The sequence below is a fragment of the Hylobates moloch genome, unplaced genomic scaffold, assembly GCF_009828535.3.
Source record: "Hylobates moloch isolate HMO894 unplaced genomic scaffold, HMol_V3 SCAFFOLD_17, whole genome shotgun sequence".
NCBI classification, from domain to species: domain Eukaryota; kingdom Metazoa; phylum Chordata; class Mammalia; order Primates; family Hylobatidae; genus Hylobates; species Hylobates moloch.
In genome coordinates, this window is record NW_026652292.1 from 76,094,975 (window position 1) to 76,107,964 (window position 12,990).

Here is a 12,990-nt window from a genome sequence, read left to right on the forward strand (position 1 = left end):
TCTAGCGCATCCACAGTGTAATATATGTTAAAGGTAATGAAACTAAAATGTAAGATTTCCTAATAGAATGAACATATTTTAAAGTTTTTATGATTGACAAAAGACTTCTTTTTTTAGCCATTAAAAAACTAAAAGTATCCTGACAAAAGATTCTGGTTTTGAAGTATGTCACGCCCCGGTTACCCAGCCATGAATCTCAGTTCATTTTTTAAAATGAGGTCTATTTCCTGTAATTTTAGATATTTTAGAGTACAATTATTTTACATTTTTATGATGCCTTTGGGGTATCATTACAAATATTTTTATGTGTTTAAACTTAGGAAAGAAAAATTAAGTAATAGCTTCTCTTATAGGCAGCTGTCAACTCTCTCCTGAACAAAAATCTTTGTTTTTAAGCAATCTAGAGATTTATATCCCTAGTAACCATAGAAATTAATCTTAAGCTTTAGAAAAAGAATTGCATAAAATGCTCTTTATTTAATTAAAATCAGAGCTCGTTCTTAGAAATAAGAACCTTCTTTTGAACAGAAAGAATTTTCCACAGAGTATAGGTGGTACTCTCTGTGATAAATGAATCACACACATTTAATTGACTTTTGAATTGCGTGCATAGAGAGTTAAGTACTTTGTTGGAAAGGATTCCCTCAGGGACTATATTCACTGAAAACTTTTCATAAGAAAAGAAAGTGAAACACAGGATTCAAACAGTGTTTGTAGATTATCTGTGTGTGAGTAAGAAAAAAAAGCATAAAGAAAAGCATTTAACAATAACAATTAGGAGAATCACTCAGAGGGGAAGTCACTTTGTTTTTATTAGGAAACTGAAAATATTTTTCAGCGTGCCTTAGTATGACGATCCGTCAACACATCATAAATCAAATTTCATTTTGTGATGACTATCACTTGCTATTTCACATACATTAAAAAAGAGACATGTTCTGAATTCTGCTTATCGCCATATGACTAAGAAGTTTCTTTCAGATTTAGAAACCAGTCGAGGATGTCTGGGGCAGTCAACAATGCTCTGCTTAGCCACTCTCTTCCCGAGTAGTCTGAAAAAAATGTGTGCATTTAAGAGATGGTAATGACAAACTCCTCAAATATTTTTAAAATGTCAGAGTTTTTAAGGCTTATGAAATTCAGATTCTGGGCAAATCTGCATACTTCCAAATTTAACTTACATGAGATTTAAAATTCATGGCTTCAGATTTTTCTCTGTATAATAAATAATTTTAAAAGTTAGCCACATTCTGATTCCATTACATTTTTAAAAACCCACTTATTTGGAAAAAAAGATATTGCTGATCATGTCATACAATATTAAATATCCATAAAGTGCTCAGAAAGTGTACTGTAAACACCAAGTAAAGTCAAACTGCAAATATTTCTGCTTTCAGACAATCAAAGTCTTTGGAGAGGCCTGAAATACGTGTTTCTCCACACACATTTAGGCACCACTAAAAATGCTAAACATTATCATTTTCCCTAAGCAACCCCAATTTTTGGAAAAGGCACAGGCATTTTCCCCCCACACTGCCCATGGCTAATTTCATAGTCCTACAAAGAGAAAATTTACTAGGCACTTAAGGGAATCAAGACATCGTGGTACATGTAATGAGTTGCAGAAAGAGACAGAAAGTGATTAGGAATTGTAAATAGTAAGAATAGGTAGTTTCCACTGTATTTAATTGACACCACAGCATATTCAGCTGGTAGTTCTAAAAACGATTCTTCTATGATTAAAAAAAAATGTTTTTGTTTAGGTGGGAGAAATATTGATTCAAATGATGCATCTTATTATCTTCATTGTAGGCTGCACACTTCCACAGCAATTGGTCCTCCAACTAAACAGTACCTATCATGAATTTTCACTTTTAATTCAAATTATAATAATCAATGATACTAGAAATCTAAATCTATACTAAAGCATCAATAGAAAATATTGTTAATAATGGTTTAAAAATAAACGCAAAGCATAATGCTGTTTTGAAGTTTTTACAATATGGTTAGAAAAACAAAATGTAGGTGTTCTACTAGAAATGTAGTTGGAATATCTTCATTCCCCTCTGTTTTCAGCCCTATACATGCAAGAAATTATGAAGATACAACAGCCTCATTTTCATGGGAAAAGAGAACTGGAAAGAGTTCGTGGGCTTTCTTTCAATCACACATGGTTTGAATGTCTTTAACTCTTTTCCCTCTCATGCAAGAAAAGTCAACAAGGTAAATATATGTGATTTTTCAGTACCTCCATAAGCCCACATCCCATGGTGGTATCCTTTAGGATTTTATCTCAAAGTCTTACACTGGGGTCAGGTAAGCGAAGCCTACAAAATTGTTTTGAGGGTTACATAACATATACATGAGCGCACTGAGGTGATAGAGAAGACAAATGCTACGAAGTAAAAACTAATAATGATCACAGCACCAAGAAAGTATTTATTAACTATTGGTACACTACATATTGTACAGTATATATATTTGGGCTCACAGTGTACCCTTGGTCAAGTTCCTTCTCCAGGCTTCAATCCTTGCTGATAAAATGAAGAGATTGCATTCCCTGATCCCTAAGGTCTAGTCTAGCTCCCCAAATTCCCTGGCTTCTTGCATTTGACTGAAGACTGAACAGTATACTTTCAAGTGATTTTTCATATCCAAGTCTTCTCGGTGCTGTGCTTCACTTACAAGGGAATGGATTTAGCATTCATTTCTGATGACTACATTACAGAGCATATTCCATATTTCATTGAATCCTCACAAAAGTCCTCTAATATTATCATTTCTCCCATTTTATAGGTAAGAACAGTGTGGCTCAGATATGTTAGAGTTGCTATTTAATCCTAGATCTCTCTTATTAACTATACTTGTTCTTCCCTTGATGCAAAAATAACAATATATTGAATCACATGCTGAGGAATTAACAATCAAGCTCCAGGTTATGTGTAAAATGCTGTGCGCAGGTTACATACAGGTGGGAAGCATCTCCCTATCTCCATGGTGCCTGTCTTACAGAGCTAAACCAAAAAGCTGTGTGTCCTTAATTGCAAAAGGTCATTAGGAGCCCCACATGTGCCAAGAAATCAAGGAAAGAAGAGATTACAAAGGTCTAGAAAACAGAGAGAGAGTGACTTTTAACCTGAAAGCAGGAGAAGAGGGAAGATCTGATTGGTCTCATGTAGGGCCCTGTAAAAGTTATTTATCCCTTCCCCACCCTGCTCCATAAGGCCCCCGGATGATTCTAATGTACAATCAGGGTTGAGAACCACTGATGCAGGAGCCAGAGGAAAGAGGCTGAGCATGGACTTTGGAATCAGACTGCCTGGATCTCATGCAGGCTGACATTCATGAACTATACAACATTCCAAACTTACTTAACCTGTCTTTGCCTCAGTTTCCTCACTTATAAAATAGGAAAGATAATAGTACATGCCTCAGAGTGTGTGTGAGAATGAAATGCAAAGGGCCTAGAAAAGTGCCTGGCATATATAAGTACTAGGCTAATATTGGAAGACCTCAAATGTCTAGTGAAGGAATTCTGTAAGCCAACAATGTTAAAACGTTCTCTTACAAATGATGGAGACACAAGACGGCAGCTTTTCTTCTTTCTTTTCTGTCTTTCTTCTCTCTCTCTTTCTTTCTCTCTTTCTTTCTGAGACAAGGTCTTGCTCCATCACCCATGCTGCTGTGCTGTGACATGATCATACCTCAATGCAGCCTCAAACTTCTAGGCTCAAGCAACCCATCTGCCTCAGCCTCCCAAGTAACTGGGACTACAGGCACACGTGTCTGGCTAATTTTTTTTTTTTCTTTTCTTTTCTTTTTTTTTTTTTTTTTTTTGAGAGACAAGGTCTTGCTATGTTGCCCGTGCTGGTCTCAAACTCCTGGCCTCTAGAAATCCCCCTGCCTTGGCTTGCTTTCTTTTATATTTAAGTCATACAATTAAATGCAAAACAAAGATAATCTTGTATTAGTCCACCTCCAGCACCTCCCCCAGACCAAATTTTTAAATAGGAAAATGATCTAATAAAATTCATTTTTAGGCAAATGAATTTTGTTGAGTAAACTCAAACAGGTTTTTAATCCTAGTGCAAAGAAATGGAACAAGTTAAAATGCAAAATAGAATAGCAGAGCAGTGGTACTATCTGTCCATATTCACATTACGGGCTCTAAAAATTATTCATGTTTGAAATACTGGGAAGGTGAATAAGAACATCTATGATTATCAGATAATGCAATTTTTTAATCCTATAGTTGAACTATATTTCCTCAAATAATGTACCTTCATTAAGACACGTTTACACTTTCCATATACACTTTCAAAAATGAGATTTCTCTTTTTATAAATTCTTTACATTTCCAAGAGAAAGGTAAAGCAAACAATCTAAGATCCTCCATTTAAAAATGAAGAAACTGAGTGTCTGAGGGACTTGCCAAGGCTGCCAATAAGCGAGATGAACACTGATTTCTTAAATAGCAACGCCAGGGATAAGGTAACAGAGAGGCCTAGGCAGCAGGATGAACTGGCACCAAAAATCCCCCATCTCCAAACACAGTCCAGTGAGATCCTGTGTCTTGGTTATGAGAACAACTTCACAGCTGATCACTGTCTCCTGCTGAACCACTGCAGCCAACTCGCCATCAAGTCCTCCAGCTTCTACATCTTTAAGGGCTCCTAAATTCACCCCCTTTCGCTCACCCCATCAGCTTCACTCTTGGATTCCTCACTTGTGGCCCTGTCTTTGCGGTCTCTACCCTTTCTAATGCAACATCCACTCTCCCACACCACCCACTGAGCTTACCCAAGCCTTTTGTGCTAAGGAGGAAAAGCTGAGGCCTAACATATTTGTGCTACTTTATAATCAGGAGCTTCTGCATGTCATTCTTCAGCCTTGGATGGTGTTGCCCAATCCAACTGTGGGTAGAAAGGCTGACATCTTCTCTCTAATCCTTTCTACACTAAACAGCTGTCTCACCATGAGTTTGGAGAAAAAACTACCACCAGTCATGTTACACTATGGTGTTATGCAGGAGACTAAAATTCGGTAAGCCTTAAGCACTTAGGATGCAAAAAAGAACAGATGCCTGAAATAACTACATGATATGCAAGGGAAGCAGCGACTTACATACCCTTTCAAGGAGGTGGGGAGAACTCCTTCATAAGGCCAGGACAAACTAGCCTGCATCTAAAGAAGACTTAAGTAGAGTGCCTAGACAATGTCAGGGTGGGCTTCTTCATGTTTTACGCGAAACCAACCCCACAAAGCCAGCGTCTCAACCAGAGCAGTTTGTGAGGACGATGGCTCCGAATCTAGGCCCTGGATTGGCTGTACTGGCCCACGGTGGACGCTGTCCAGGCTCCCCCTCCGGCTCCAGGGCCAGGCGAGGGGAAGACAAGATGATTCCCACACTCCCCAGTACAAGAAGGTCTCCTTGGTATGGGGTCAGGATAGCTCGATCTCCAATTTGCTCTCAGAGGCACAGGCTGAATTCCCAGGATTACTGGACAGTATGCCAAGGAGGAGCACAGACTTCTGTTTTCTAAAATGCTTATAATGCACCATCAGGGCAGAAAAACCAGGGAGAGAAATGTTGTACTTAATCATCACTGACTGATCAGGCCCTGCAACTAGAACATGTTACTTTATTACAAACTAGAACATGTTACTTTATTACAACATGTGATTAAAACTGAAAACAGCAATGAATTAACTAAATGTCTATTCACTCATTCAGTATCGCTTATGTAACACTATGCACCAGAGTTTTATACTGTCCTACAAACATTAACTCATTTAATTCTCATAAATGACCTAATAAGATTGTCATTATTTTATACACGAGAAAACTGATTATCCCGATTTTACATAGGAGAAAACTGAGGCCCATAAAGGTTAAGTACTGTGCTCAATGTCCCTCAGCTAGCACATAGCAGAACTGGATTAAAACCCAGTTAATCTAATTACTGTCCGTACGGCCTACCATGTTATCACTGTCTTAGATACAAATAAGATCTGCCGATAAAAAATGTGTTCGCCGATCCTCAGGATCACCTTGTCCTATTTTCCTGAGATACATCAACTGTACTTAGAATAAAATTGGTCTTGTTCCTACAGAGGTAAACTAACATCAACTTTACCTTCCAAGACACAAGAATGTAAGGAGGTAATATGCCTCTGTCCAGAGAGAATGTATTCACAGGTGTCTCCGTCTAAGGTCTATGGTCTGTCAAAGAAAGGGATGATTACCAATTCATGTAAGTGGCCGATGTTGTGTTTTCCTACGCACTAAAAACAGTCACATAAGACTTCAATAACGATATTAATTAGGAAATTCAAACTTAGTCATCCTTTTCTAGATAAGGGGAATTCTTGTTCCACAGAAACTCAGTGCATACTGTTTTTCATAAAGAAAAACTTACAACTCATGTGTGTATGTCTTCCCTAAACTTGAAGGCTTTTTTTCTTTTTAGATTTTTTTCTTTTTTTTCCCTGAAGGGAGGCACTCTCAGCAAAAAGAAGCAAGTAGATTTGCAGTGACTTTTCTTCGCAAAATAGTACTGGATAATAAGATCAATGATGATAATATACCCCCCAAAATAATATTACTGCCAATATACCAGAAAGGTGTCCCTATTAGACTTGCTACATCTTAAAACACTAAATTATAACACAGTAGCACTGGTGGTTTTTGCTTGTTTTGTATCTTCAATCCTCAGCCCAATGACTGGCACATAATAGGTACTCCATTAATATTTACTGAATAAGTAAATTAAAGTAAGCACCTGTGATTGGACTATCTATATTGTTGGTCCAATCCAAAATCAAAGACTTCATAATCTCTCCAAGGAGAACAGTTTTGTGATACCAGTTCACTGGTGTACAAATACTATTGTCAGAGCAAAACCATCAGCTAATACAAAATAGGCAGTCAGGACATTTAAGGAGCATAATAAAAAATAGATTATATTCATGTAAGCATAAATCAAATAGCAAAGCAGTTAAAGTTTTAAGAAAAAGATCTAGGTTTTTTTATTTGATAAAAAGAGAGAGATGTGGACGACTAAAGAAACTAAACACTAGGAAGAATACAGAATTTCTTTCTCTGAAGGTCTTTAGAATAAGTAAGACATCACCTATCTCATAGAATTTAGGGTTATTTTTGCAAGAAGACAAAGTTCACCTAGATAGCGTATACTAGCTCTAGAATTCCTTGGTTATAGCATATGAAACAAAATATACAACTAAGCCAAACCAGCAAATGAAGAAGCTGAAAGTGCCACTTCTTAGAAGAGGAATAACAATTTGAGGCTATCATGAATTTACATAAGACAAACATTTCAAAAATTTATCCTAGTGCCTAACAAACTTTCCTTAAAAGAACTTTTCTTTCAAATTAAAAACAGTAGCTTTATTAATGCACAACCCATTTCAAATTTGAAACACAACTCTAAACCATACCTTGTGGAATGGAAAGCCATAATTGTAATGTGGAATGAGACCAACTGAAATCAATATAAGAAATTTGAAGTAAGTAAATACTTTTTTTCCTGGGGGTAGTATAAAACGTATGAAATTACAGTAGTAAGAAGTTATTAATTTGAAATTATAAAGTGGAATGGACGACTTCAAAATATTCAAAGATTTTTCAAAGAATTCTGAAAGCAAAGAAAACCATACTGTGCTCTGGAAAAACTTACCTTTTAGAAAAACAGCATTTCATTTGCACAGCTGCTTGCCCACGTTGTACTGCAAAGAAACAGCAAAATGGATCCCACCAAGCCTGTCACTGATTAAAGCTGCATTTTCGGATTCATAGGTATTCATTGACTGGCTTCTACACAAATATTCATTATTCAATAGCTAATCCAACTTAATCATTAAACCTGAACCAGGTGAGAACAGGAACTGTCAAGTTACTTATACAATAGAACATTCTGTCAAGGAGATTTATGAAAATTTCAACAATCACTGGGCAAAAAATCACTAGCAGCAGAATGTAATCTTCAAGTCAGAGGAACTAACTAGTAGGCACTCCGAACTGCTTGCCAAATAAAAGAATAAAAGAATCTGCGTTCAGCGGGGGGAAATGGCTTTTCAAATCAACTTTTTTTTTTTTTTTCAAATAAAATGACTGCTGTTTAAAACAGTTATTTGTGGATTTGACCCAACTGCTCATGTTCCAAATGGGTCACTGTCCCTGACCACTGGGATCCTCACCATGGGGGCAGAGGTGAGGCAGCTGTGTGTGTGACTATCCCAGCACAGGCATCAGGGACTATGTGTCTATGATCCTATCTTCAATGGGATTTTTAGAGTTTTCTATCACTTGGTGTTACAAAAAAATTTAGCTCTTCAATTCTTATTTTCTCCAACCTTATTATCTGCTTATAGTGGAAAGTTTATGAGATATGCAAAATATAAGGAGGAAAATAAAATCAGTCCATAATAACATCACCTACAAAGAAACTCTTTTATCACTGTAATATATTCTTTTCCATTTTATGCACATAACTTGACCCTGTGTGTCCATGGGTTCCACACCCACATCCATGGATTCAACCAACCATGGATGGAAAATATTTTTTTAAAAAGGATGGTTGCACCTGTACTGAACATGTGCAGATTTTTTTCTTGTTACTATTCTCTAACCAAAACAGTATAACAACTATTACGTAGTACATACATTGTATTGGGTTTTATAAGTAATCTAGAGAAATAAACAGGAGGATGTCTGTAGGTTATACACAAATACTACACCTTTTTACCAGCGACCTGAGCATCCACAGACTTTGGTATCCAGAGGGAGTCCTGAAACCAGTCCCCTGAGGATACCAAGGGATGACCATATAGCCCTCATATAAGTTAAACCATATTATATGTAATTTCTGTATTCTACTTACTTTACTCAACACCATGAGTACATGTAATTACAAATTCTTCTAAAAAATTACCTTTAATGGCTACATAACATTTCATTGTTTAAATTTACCATAATTTGGCCAGGCGCGGTGGCTCACGCCTGTAATCCCAGCACTTTGGGAGGCCAAGGTTGGTGGATCACCTGAGGTCAGGAGTTCAAGACCAGGCTGACCAACATGGTGAAACCCTGTCTCTACTAAAAAATACAAAAATTAGCCAGGCGTGGTGGTGGGCCGCCTGTACCCTCAGCTACTCGGGAGGCTGAAGCAGGAGAATTGCTGGAACCCAGGAGACAGAGGTAGCAGTGAGCCGAGATGGCGCCATTGCACTCCAGCTGGGGCCAACAACAGCAAGACTCTGTCTCAAAAAAAATAAAGTAAAATAAAAAATTTACCATAATTTAACAATTTCTCTGTTGTTGGACACCTAGTTTGTTTCTTCTAATTTCTCATAAGGACAAATTATGCTGTAATGAACATCTTTTTGCTAAACTATACCAGAGTATTTTTGTTCACTGAACCTGTGTCTGATTTTGTCATTCCTTAACATAACGGCTTTAAAAAGGAGTTACAAAGTTAAAAGTTAGGAGCATTTCTAAAATATAGCCACATTTTTGCGACATGGTTTCTCATTCTGTTTGCCTCACAGCACCCCTCCCAGCCTCCTAGGCAGGCAGGCCATACTCCAGGACCATTGCTGCCACCTCTCTCTTAGTGTCGGTCAGAATGACTGCAGTTTAAAACAGTAAACAACATGATTATTCTAATGAAATTAAACCCAATTTTTTCACTCGTTAGTGATTATTAGTATCTTCTCTACACGAGGGAAAATAAGACCTCAGTTTCCTCATCCGGAAAATGAGGGGAGTCACACTACATGACCTCTCAGGCTGTTTTGCATTCTAACATTTTATGACTCTTATCTTTTGCTGTGGAGACACCGAGTGTTTAGGTTCACAGGACACTAACAGAAGAATAAAATGTAACCTATTCACTTAAAGCTGTTCAGCTGTTATTTAATCTTGCTTCTCTGGAAGCAGATCATGAACAATAACCCTGCAAATTGGAAATACTTAAATACGAATGCCATACTGTTTTATAAAAAGAAAGATAACATTTACTTCTGGTATTTAAATACATAACCCAGTTTTTGATTCTCAATTCAGGCTCCATAAAACTAGATGCCACAGCTGGAAATTCTGATGCAAACTTGTAACTTCACAGAAAACCAGATGCTATATTAAAGATAAGGTTTCCTGGAGAAGTATAGCATTTTAAAAGGCAACTGAAAATCTGTATTAGATTTTCTCAGAAAAACAGAAACCTCCAGGATACTCCTAAGCATTAAGAACCTGCACATTAACAGAAAGATGAAGCTGCCAATCTGCAGTTAATATGTCTAAACAGCATAGAACATACTCATTTGATGTACACACAAAGACCTCTATTAGGTGTAATATACCTAAAAGTATCTGCCAGATACCTCGAAAGCACTACAGGCAAAAGGGAAACAAATGACAGCACTATTTTTTTAATCTGTAGTATAAAGTATCAGAGCTTTAATGATTTTTTTAATCATTAGTGTAAAATGTACCAAAACCACTCTAACGTTGTTTTAGTAAAGAATTTGAGTGGAACCTTATTACTTGAAAAACAGTAAAAATTACCTAAAACAATGTAAGTGGGAAAACAGAGAAAAAGAATTTAGGGAAATGGACAGTGTTACTAAGTTAGCAAGAAGCTAGGAGTTAATAAAAACCGTACTTGTAAAAGAATATTTCTGTTCTTGAAAATTAACTTCATGGCATAAAAGACTACTCAAGGATAAAACTTTCCCTTTTATATCTTTTCAAATGAAACTGAAAAGGTTCACAGGTTTGGAATCAAATTTTACATAAAAAGTTTTTCCCTGTATTCAACATCAGTGAAAAAAAAATTTATTGAGTTCTTACTAGATGCCTTGAATTGAGGAAACTGTGTTGAAGAAAAAAAAAAAAAATACACAGCTCTTTGCCCTGTTGTAGCTCTCAGCAGCAGTCTACACAACGGAGGGATGGGGATCCCTGGAAGTGGAGGCTGAATTGCTAAGGTGTGTGTGTGGCACATGTAATTTCAAGGGAACTGATGTCTAGGTCCCTAACCTTCATCTGTCTTCTTCCTACGCAGATTTGCATGAGAATCTGCCATGACACACACTTCATCGGCTCTACTTTCCCACATGTCCCATGCAATCTCCTTCTCCTACTTCAGAAAACAAACACAGAGTTCTCACCAAACCCACCCCCACTATGCTGCGCTGTCCCGGATATAAAAACCTCAAACAAAACAACGCTCAGAAATCCTGGGGAAGCTGAGAACGTGAATGACTCTAATGACTGGACAACAGAGCCTCTCACAAGTCGAGGGCTCCCAATTTTTTCCATCCAACAAAATTTATTAATAGAGAATCTAACTGAGTTGTCGTCGGGCACGTCACTAAAAAAAAGTTAATGACAGTTTCGGCATGTAATTCAGAGGAAGTTCCAAGAACTGAGTGGGGTGGCAGTGCCCTAACAAAAGCTCCCTTCTTATCTCCTTGTTTATGTAAATGAGGGTTCTCAGCTCTTAACGTCACTAAGAAATGAAAGTTAAGAATGAAATTGATATAAAACCTTGTCAGATTCTTTAAAAAAGTAATATTCATCTACTTGCACACATCAGTAGAAAAAACTAAACCTATGCATCACCTTGAGAGGCTCTTCTGTTAAAATAGTGTATTTTTATTGTTGCTTAATCCATGTACACTAGTAATAATTACAAAGGTAACTCAAAACAGAACAACTCAACATACAACACTTAGAGACTTTCGGTCATCATTTTTTAAAAAATTAAATTTCAATTTGCATATCTATTTCTGTTGCACAAAACTATGATAAAATGATCAATAAAAGATTTCTGGGTGACAGGAGCACCAAAATCTCAGAAATCACCACTAAAGAACTTATCCATGTAACCAAAAACAACCTGTTCCCCAAAAATTACTGAAATAAAAATTTAAAAAATATTTCCAAGCATAAACCGGGATAGGATATTATGTGGGGAAAGTGAAATGGAAATGTGAGTTCAAGGAGAAAAAGGTTGTAAAATTGATGACTGTAAAGTTTTTTTTAAGAATGTTTTTGCAAGAAATGATGGTGGATATCAACTATGGTATTCAGATTCCACGAGATATATTTAAAAGTGATAAAAACTTCCACTTTAAAATGTCAAGTTTTATAGCACACTGAAAACTATATCTTTTGCAATTATTTAAACTTATGATAAAGAATTATAGATGTCAGATTAATGGATACATACGAGAGGTTACTCAGTTTTTTTTTAAATTATTTTAGTGGATACATGAATAAAAATGTGTAAAGGTCACTGACTTACACATCTGGTAGGGAGAAAAACACTAAACACATATTTACAAATAAAATTCTATGCAGCAAAAACATAAACATACTATGAGAGCTGTCTGAAACAGAGGAACAGCATATGCAAAGGCTGTGAGGTGGAGGAGAACCTAAAATGTTCAAGGAATCAAGCTGGATCATGCCATGCTTTCTAATCTAGAGTAGAGATTACTTATTTCTTTTTCTAAAGAGATACCTGGAAGGGAGTGTTTTAATCAGGAAAATGATCTATTCAGATTTACTTCTTATGTATTTATTATCTCTCAGAAAAAAAAATCTGTTGCTTATCAGTAAAAACAGGGAATTCATTCATTCATTCATCCATCAAATATTAACTGAATATCTGTTTTGTGCCAGACTTTATTAGGCACTCAGGATACAGGAGTACACAGATAATAAAGCTCTGATAGCACTCGAAACTTAGCAAGAAGTATTTACTTTCAGAGAAGGAAAAGTGAAGTTAAATGGGAGACTAAGAGAAAATATTTGCAAATTATACACATGACAAAGGACTTGTTGTTCAGAATGTATAAAGTACTCTCCAAGTCAAAACTAAGAAAACAAAAAAACTAAATTAAAAATGGGCAAAAGACTTGAACAGATACTTCACTAAAGAAGGCAAGGGGGCACATGAAAGA

The 12,990-nt window shown here is 36.5% G+C and overlaps 1 protein-coding gene across 4 annotated transcripts in view; it reads right to left on the reverse strand.

Annotated features, from left to right (window-relative positions):
• Positions 1-12,990, reverse strand: part of STX18 (syntaxin 18) — a 120,548-nt gene that overhangs the window by 69,865 nt on the left and 37,693 nt on the right. The window contains exon 1 of one of the 4 annotated variants that reach the window (XM_058430315.1): positions 6,138-6,156. The exons of the other annotated variants lie outside the window; for them this stretch is intronic. The gene's annotated coding sequence lies outside the window, so the exon portion shown is untranslated. Of the gene's footprint in view, positions 1-6,137; positions 6,157-12,990 lie in introns of those variants that run through there. 4 annotated transcript variants of the gene reach the window in all.